Source organism: Chiloscyllium plagiosum, chromosome 38 (assembly GCF_004010195.1).
Source record: "Chiloscyllium plagiosum isolate BGI_BamShark_2017 chromosome 38, ASM401019v2, whole genome shotgun sequence".
Classification (NCBI taxonomy): Eukaryota; Metazoa; Chordata; class Chondrichthyes; order Orectolobiformes; family Hemiscylliidae; genus Chiloscyllium; species Chiloscyllium plagiosum.
Genome location: NC_057747.1, coordinates 5,273,022 through 5,282,509, shown reverse-complemented (window position 1 = coordinate 5,282,509; position 9,488 = coordinate 5,273,022). Strand labels below are relative to the sequence as shown.

Here is a 9,488-nt window from a genome sequence, read left to right as displayed (position 1 = left end):
GGAGCTATGAACCTGCACTCCAAGGTCTCTTTGTTCAGCAACACTCCCTAGGACCTTACCATTAAGTGTGTAAGTCCTGCTAAGATTTGCTTTCCCAAAATGCAGCACCTCGCATTTAGCTGAATTAAACTCCATCTGCCACTTCTCAGCCCATTGGCCCATCTGGTCAAGATCATGTTGTAATCTGAGGTAACCCTCTTCGCTGTCCACTACACCTCCAATTTTGGTGTCATCAGCAAATTTACTAACTATACCTCTTATGTTCACATCCAAATCATTTATATAAATGATGAAATATAGTAGACCCAACACCGATCCTTGTGGCACTCCACTGGTCACAGGCCTCCAGTTTGAAAAAACAACATTTCACCACCACCCTCTGTCTTCAACATTTGAGCCAGTTCTGTATCCAATGGCTAGTTCGCCCTGTATTCCATGAGATCTAACCTTGCTGACCAGTCTCACATGGGAAACCTTACTGAAGTCCATGTAGATCACGTCCACCACTCTGCCTTAATCAATCTTCTTTGTTACTTCTTCAAAAAGCTCAATCAAGTTTGTGAGATGTGATTTCCCATGCACAAAGCCATGTTGACTATCCCGAATCAGTCCTTGCCTTTCCAAATACATGTATATCCTGTCCCTCAGGATTCCCTCCGACAGCTTGCCCACCATTGAGGTCAGGCTCACTGGTCTATCGTTCCCTGTCTTGTCCTTACCACCTTTCTTAAACAGTAGCACCACGTTAGTTAACCTCCAGTCTTCCGGCACTTCACTTGTGACTATTGATCATACAAATATCTCAGCAAGAGGCTCAGCAATCACTTCCCTAGCTTCCTACAGAGTACTAGGGTACACCTGATCAGGTCCTAGGGATTTGTCTGCTTTTATGCATTTCAAGATACCCAACACTTCCTCCTCTGTAATATGGACATTTTTCAAGATGTCACCATCTATTTCCCTACATTCTATATCTTCCATGTCCTTTTCCACAGTAAATACTGATGCAAAATACTCATTTAGTATCTCCCCCATCTCCTGCGGCTCCACACAAAGGCCGCCTTGTTCTCTCCCTAGTTACCCTTTTGTCCTTAATGTATTTGTAAAAACCCTTTGGATTCTCCTTCACTCTATTTGCCAACGCTATCTCATGACCCCTTTTTGCCCTCCTGATTTCCCTCTTAAGTATATTCCTACTGCCTTTATACTCTGCTAAGGATTCACTCGATCGATCCCATCTATACCTGACATATGCTTCCTTCTTTTTCTTAACCAAATCCTTAATTTCTTTAGTCATCCAGCATTCCCTATACCTACCAGCCTTTCCTTTTAAGCTAACAGGATTATACTTTCCCTGAATTTTCTGAAGACTTCCCATTTTCCAGTCGTCCCTTTACCCATGAACATCTGTGCCCAATCAGTTTTTGAAAGTTCTTTCCTAATTCTGTCAAAATTGCCTTCCTCCAATTTGGAACTTCAACTTTTAGATCTGGTCTATTCTTTGTCTTCTTGAAAATTGCTAATTGATTTGATTTCAATGTACATCATTCACTGGCCATTAACTCATCAATGAATTTAATTTCCAGTCAGATCACTGGAGCCAACTTCTCATCTTCTGTTTAATTCTTTCTGCATGGAAAATTCTGTTGTTCGGCATTGTAGCTGCTACCACACATTTGTTGCTCCTTCCTGGGTGACAATACAATAAAATGACCAAGTTAGCTATTAACCATAAATGTTTCATCATTCATTCAGGGAGTCTGGGTTGTACTGGTAACATACATGTTGTGACCTGGAGCTGTAGCTAGCTACAGTACGGGCACCACAGTTGGCCATTCTTCTTGAATCAGTGTGGGTTTCTGTAGGGTGCTCTGATTTCCTTCCACAGTCTAAAGATGTGTAGGTTAGATGGTTTTGTCATGCTAAATTACCCATACTGTCCAGGGATGCATAGGTTAGGTGCATTAGTCATGGAAAATGCAGGGTTACAAGAATAGGGTCGGGAATGTGTTTGGTGGGACGCTGTTTGGAGGCCATTGGACTGAATGGTCTGTTTCCCCAGTGTAGGGATTTTATTCCATGGATAGTACATAGGTGCTCTGTCTACTACATGATTTGGAGGAGCCGGTGTTGAATGAGGGTGAACAAAGTAAAACATCACACAACACCCTGTTATAGTCCAACGGGTTTATTTGGAAACACTATCTTTCAAAGTGCTGCTTCTTCATCATGTAGCTGTGGAACAGAATCATAAGACTCAGAATTTGTAGTACCAGGGTTGCAGTGTCATGGAATATAATATTAAACAAATTTAGCTTCTGCCTTTCATCTTTTCGAATGACCACGTTAGTTTCGGTTCCTTCATATGTAAATCCCTATCTTTTTTAAAGATATGTTCTCAAGATAGCTTTAAGGTGCCATCTCAGCTCAGGTAATGCATTGAAGGTGTGAGGTTAAAGTCTGTCTGTGTCCCAATGTTAGGTCAGACTGATTCAATTTTTAAATAAACCTGTTGGACTATAACCTGGTGATGTGTGATTTCTAACTTTGTCCACCGTACAGACAGTTTCACATACTCTGACTGCTTCAGGCACATGTTTGGCCAGATTACAAACATTCCTGCCCTAAAATCCTGGAGTTGGATTTGGACCTGCAGTTACTGACTCAGAGGCAGGGACGCTGCCCACTGTCCTGCTGGAGCATCTCTCTATGCGACTGCAGATACTAACGTCATAAACCCACAGGAATTTGGGAAAGCTGCGATTGAGGATGTCTATTGATAGCTGGCTGACTTCACCACTCCACTGAATCCTTTAGACCAGAGGCTGTGTGGGGGGTTTGAGAGGGGTTTTACAATTTACAGTTGTATTTCAGGCTTTTGAGTAGAGTTTATGATTCAAAACTCCAAGGAAGAGACATTGGACATCTGGGAAAAAAAACACTTGCAACTTGAAAATTGCATCAAGGAGAAATGACCCACAATAAGCATCTTTGATCAGTGCTTCTTAATTTTTTAAATTTAATCTGGACAACAGTAAATTGAGGGGTGTGTGGGTTAGGTTGATCTTAGATTAAGATAAATGCTTGCCACAACATCGTGGGCCGAAGGGCCTGTACTGTGCTGTACTGTTCTATGCTCTAACTTATTTTTCTAATCAACTGTTCTAATTTCTAATCAATGTTGACATGGGCCAAGCACAGGGGGGGTGGTACTAGTTTACTCTGATTATGATCGGGATGGACTGGTTGGACCAAAGGGTCTGTTTCCATACTGTATGCCTGTATGATTCTGAAATAACTCCACAAAGGCCGGTATCCTATCACCAAGTCACTCTTTATTTACCAGAGCAAATTACATGACACTGACCCAGCTAGTTCAGAGTTGGCTTCTAGTTTGAACAGAACCTCAGACCCTCCTGTTTATATCTGTCAGCCAGGGCTCCCTGCTTGCACCAGATTAACAGCCCCATTTAATCTTTAGACTATGGGAGGAAATTGGAGCATCTAGAGGAAAGAACGTGTCTTCCCCAAAGGTAGATTTGAACTTGGGTCCGTAGCGCCATGAGGCAGCAGTACTGACCACTGAGTCACTGTGCTGCCCTTTATTACATGCATGCCTCAATAAAACATATCCCTTTGTCAAGTGAATCACACTGTCTTAATGGGGAGCAGTCACTGGATGAAAGCCCAGTTATCAAGGAGATCACGTTCAGTGGTTTCAATGTTTGTTTATATAAATTTTTCCAGGCAGCACAATCAGAACAAACCAAGGTACAGCGGTATCTAAACAAAGCAAGTAAACAATACTAATACAGCTGTAGTTATGACTGATTGTAAATCTGAATCTGATGCTGATTGCCTTCCTTTAGGCAGTAGTTGTGAGCAGACAATAGCTGATTACTGCTTTCTGATTTTCTTTGGTCAAAGTCTGTAATTACTCCTGGCTTGTGTTGTTATCTGGTAACAGCTACCAGCTTTCTTGTTCTTCATTTCAGAATGTGAGCAAAACTGGCACACCCACGTGGGAATGAGTAGGCCATTCAGCCCAACTAGTCTGGTCCACCATCTAGTACAATCGTGGCTGACTGAATACTCCAATACCTTTTACCTGAACTATTCCCATATAACCTTTTGTACCATTAATCATCAGAAATTAATTATTGACTTCTACATTCTACACAGCCCAGGTTAAAGAATTCTAACAATTCCCCATCCTGGGAATAAAAGAATTTCTCTTCACCTCGACCCTCAGGAGCATCCCGATTATTTTAAATTTGTACCCCCTGGTCCCAGACACCCCAAGCATGGAAACCATTTTGCTTCGATCTACCCTGTGTAACTCTTTAAGTATTTTGTGGGTTTCAACTAGATTGTCTCTCATTCTTTGGAACTTGAGAGAACACAGGCCCGTTAAAACTCTATATTGTGTCTGTAATATGTTCCCCCGGTGGTCACACACACTGAAAAAAAAAATCACTAACCAACCCATTCAGAGATGCAACACCACACTTTTGGGAACTTGAACTCAGATCTTCAGGATCAGAGGTAAGGATGCTGCCACAAAGGTCATAGGCTCAATTATGCATTGGATGCCAGATACATTCATTGACTTGGGAGGAAGAGGCAATGAGTTAACGTCACTGGGCTAGTAATCTAGATCATGTCCTGGGCACATGGATTCCACCATAGCCGATAGTGAAAGGTTAATAATAAAATCTGGCTAGTCTAATGCTGACCCCGTTGTCACTGTAGATTGTTGTAAAAATCCATCTGGTTCACTAATGTCCTATAGGGAAGGATATCTGTTGTCCTTCCAAGGTCTGGCCTACATGCGATTCCAGAGCCACAGGAATGTGCTTGCTTCTTAACTGCCCACTGAAGTGGTCCTAACAAGCCACTCAGTTGAAGGGGATATTAGGGGTGGGCAATAAGTGCTGGCCCAGCCAGCAATGCCCTCATCCCACGAGTTTACAAAGAAATTGAGGCAGTGATGTGACAGAATGGATCACTGCTCACTCCTCTGGAATTTGGAAACAAAAACAGAAATTGCTGGAATAGCTCAGCAAGTCTGGCAGCGTTTGTGGAGAGAAATCAGAGTTAACATTTCGGGTGGACTAGTTTTTCCTCAGAACCTTCTGGAACTTGTCTCGTGTTCATTCTTCAGGAATTTGGGAGCTCCATCATCAGGGAAATATCCTGTCACAGCTCCACCCGGAAAGAGAGTCATGGAAACACTCAGAGTTAGTGTGAGCCAAGTCTACAAACCAAGGGACAGTGCGGTCAAATCGTGACTCCAAGTCTCCCAAAGACCTTCCATTTGTTGAGAACAGCCTTTGCCATCAGTTACATTCATTGCAAAAACTGTGGGTGACATGTCCACGACTTTTGACGATGGTTAATTGGCTCAGAGAACCACCTGAATATTTATTCAGAAGCTGAATCTGTTTATTTTTCATTATACATTTCGAATGTTGGCACCTGAAACCAAAAAGCAGAATTCAAAAAGCAGCGCTTTTTTAGACAATGTAGAGAATGTGCTTGGTTACTCTGTGTGAAAAATGATTAAAGGTTTAGTGATACTGATAATTGGCTCACTATTGATGGCAGCAGCATGGTGGCTCAGTGGTTAGCACAGCTAACAGGTGACACAGGGTTGGGTACCTGGGTTTGATTCCATCCCTGGGTCTGTGCGAAGTTTGCACATTCTCCCTGTGTCTGCTTTTGAGTGCTCTGTGGGTTAGGTGGATTGGTCATGCTAAATTGCCCCTAGTGTCCAGGAATGTGCAGTCTAAGTGGGTTAGCCATAGGAAATGTAAGGTTCCAGGATTGGGATAGGACAGAGGGCCTGGATGAAATGCTTTTTGGAGGGTTGGTTAGACTTAATGGGCTGAATGACCTGCTTCCATACTGTAGGGATTCTATGATGTGGAGATGCCGGTGTTGGACTGGGGTGTCCAAAGTTAAAAATCACACAACACCAGGTTATATTCCAAAGGGTTTATTTGGAACCACTAGCTTTTGGAGCGCTGCTCCTTCATCAGGTGGTTGTGGCATATAAGATCGTAGGGCACAGAATTTATGGCAGAAGTTTATAGTGTGACGTAACTGAAATTATATATTGAAAAAGACCTGGATTGTTTGTTGAGTCTCTCATCTTTTAGAATGGACATGTTGGTTTCAGTTCTTTCATATATAAGTTCCAGAATTTTCTTAAAGTTACATTCTCAAGTGAACTTTAACAATAAGTGCCATATTGGCCCAGGTGTGAGGCTATCTGTGCCCCAATGTTCAGATTGATTCTCATCTAAAAAAAGGATTTACAGAGTCTTACATGGAATCGTGCATTTTTGAGCAAAATAAAACGTAATTCTGCAAGTATAAATTCACCTCACAAACATGTATATGTGCGTGTGTGTGTGTACATGTGGGTTGTGTGTGGAGGCAGGTATCATATGAGTGTCTGTGAGAGAGTGTGCGTATGTGTCTGAATGTGAGTGTAAATGGGTATCGGTCTGTGAGAAGGTACATGTGTAAGTGTGGGAGTGTATGTGTGAGTATATGAGAGAGGGCCTGCATGCCTGTGTGTGTGTGTTGTTGTGTATGTGTGTGTGTGTTGTTGTGTATTGTATCTTCTTACCTCAACACTGTCCTGTCCCTCTTAGTCCAGGAACTCCTCACCTACGTTCGGGTCATCACCCATGCACTTCACCTCCTCCAAGACCTTCATTTCCCCGGCCCCCAATGCCTTATCTTCACTAATGGACATCCAGTCCCTATACACATCTATCCGCCATGACAAATGCCTCCAAGCCCTCTGTTTCTTCCTCTCATGCTAACCCAACCAATACCCTTCCACTGAAACACTCATCCGCCTGGTTGAACTGGTCCTCACCCTCAACAACTTCTCCTTCCAATTCTCCCACTTCCTCCAAACCAAAGGGGTAGCCATGGGCACCCGCATGGAACGCAGATATGCCTGCCTGTTTGTCGGGTACGTGAAACAGTCCATCTTCCACAGTTACACTGGCACCACCCCCCACCTGTTCCTCCGCTACATCGATGATTGTATTGGCGCCACGTCATGCTCCCGTGAGGAGGTTGAACAGTTCATCAACTTTACCAACATCTTCCACCCCGACCTCAAATTCACCTGGACCATCTCAGATACCTCCCTCCCTTCCTGGACCCCCCCGTCATCATCTTCGGCGACTGACTAAGCACAGACATCTATTACAAACCTACTGACTCCCACAGCTATCAAGACTACAACTCTTCCCCATCCCACTTCTTGTAAAAAATGCCATCCCTTATTCCCAATTCCTCTGCTTCTGCCGCATCTGTTCCCAGGATGACCAATTCCACCTCAGAAAGTCCCAGATGGCCTCCTTCTTCCAAGATTGCAACTTCCCTTCCCACGTGGTTGATAATGCCCTCCAGTGCCTCCCCTCTACTTCACGCACCACCGCTCTTGAACCCCACCCCTCCCAAAGCAACAAGGACAGAACCCCCTCTCATCGCCTTGGTCCTCACCGTTCACCCCACCAACCTCACATACATCGCATCATCCTCTGCCAACTCCAAACAGACCCCACCACTAAGGGTATATTTCCCTCCCCATCCCTATCAGCATTCCCTCTGTGACTCCCTCATCAGGTCCACATTCCCCACCAGATCACACCCAACTCCTGGCACCTTTCCCTGCCACCGCAGGAAGTGCAAAACCTGCGCCCACACCACTCCACTCACCTCCGTCCAAGGCCCCAAGGGATCCTTCCACATCCATCAGAAATTTACCTGCACCTCTATCAATGTCATCTACTGCATCCGTTGCACCCGGTGTGGTCTCCTCTACATCGGGGAAATCCGGATCATTTCAGAGAACATCTCTGGGACACCCGCACCAACCAATCCCACTGCCCTCTGGCTGAGCACTTCAACTCCCCCTCCCACTCCATCAAGACCATGCAGATCCTGGGCCTCCTCCACCGCCAAACCACTACCACCCGACGCCTGGAGGAAGCACTCCTCATATTCCGCCTTGGAATCCTGCAACCATACGGGATAAATGTGGATTTCAACAGTTTCCTCATTTTCCCTCCCCCCACATTATCCCAATCCTAAGCCTTCAATTTAGCACTGCACTCCTGACCTTCTCCCTCACCTTCATCCACCTATCGCTTTCCCAGCTACCTTCCCCCAACCCCACCCCCCCCCTCCCATTTATCTCTCAGCCCCCTTGGCCCACGAGCCTCATTCCTGATGAAGAGCTTATGCCCGAAACGTCAACTCTCCCATTCCTCGGCTGCTGCCTGACCGGCTGTGCTTTTCCAGCAACACACTCTCGACTGCTGTTGTATGATTTTTAACTTTGTACACTCCAACACTTGCACCTCCAAATCAAGCTTTTAGTTATTTGCCCTCATTTCCTCCTGTGAGCTTTCTTATTTGTTCTTTCACAGACTGATCCTTTGAGAAGGTGAGGCTGAGCAATCTTCCTGGCCTGTTGCAATCCGTGGGGTGTGGCGACACTCACCATGTTATTAGGAAAGGAGTAACCAGGATTTTGACCCAGTGACAGTGAAGAAATGGCAATATATTTCCATGTCACGATAGTGTGTGGCTTGCTCTGCAGTTACTGAAGCTCCCTTTCATCTTCTGCCCTTGTCCTCCTTGATGATTGAGCTTATGTACTGCCGAAGGAACTGTGGTAAGTTGCTCTGGAGGATCTTGTTGACTGGTGTTTTGTACTTCTGCCTTGGGGGAGGTGATTGCTCATTGATGTTGCAGCTAAACTAGTAATCCATAGACTTAGGGCCTGTACTGGGGACTTGGCTTTGAATCCCACCATGGCCAATGGTGGGATTTAAGACCAGACAAATCTGGAAGTAAGGGTCTGATGACAACCACAAAACTGTTGTTGATGGTCATAAACAGTCTCTGCGGAGGGAAATTCGTTATCCTTACCTGATCTGGCCTACATATGATTCCAGAGCTGCAACTGCACCTTGAAATGTCCTAGCAAACTGTTGAGACATACCACCCACTAAAAATGAAAACAACCAGACATAAACCTAGACACCGGAAAAGACACTTGCAGAATACAGACCTGTCGACCCTGCAAACTCCTCCTTACTAATATCTGGGAGCTAGTGCTAAAGCTGGGAGCACTGTCTCACAGACTGGTCAAGCCACAGTCTGACACAGTTACACTCATGGAATCATACTTGACAGATAAAAGTCCCAAACGCCACCATCACCATCCCTGAATATTACTGTCCTCCCTCAGCGGATGGGTCAGCACTCCTCCATGTTGACCAACAGTTGGAGGAAGCACTGAGGGTGGCAAGGGTGCCAAATATACTCTGGGTGGGGAATTCAATGTCCACCCGCAAGAGTGGCTCGGCAGCAGCATTACTGATCGAGCTGGTCGGGTCCTAAAGGGTATAGCTGCTAGACTGCAGAGGTGATGAGGGAACCAAGAAGAGAGA

The 9,488-nt window shown here is 44.9% G+C and overlaps 1 long non-coding RNA gene across 1 annotated transcript in view; it reads left to right on the top strand.

Annotated features, from left to right (window-relative positions):
• The first annotated feature begins 8,564 nt into the window (after nucleotides 1-8,564).
• Nucleotides 8,565-9,488, top strand: part of LOC122541759 — an 82,896-nt gene continuing 81,972 nt past the window's right edge. Inside the window, exon 1 of the long non-coding RNA XR_006309670.1 lies at nucleotides 8,565-8,707. This is a non-coding gene — a long non-coding RNA (uncharacterized LOC122541759). The remainder of the gene's footprint in view (nucleotides 8,708-9,488) is intronic.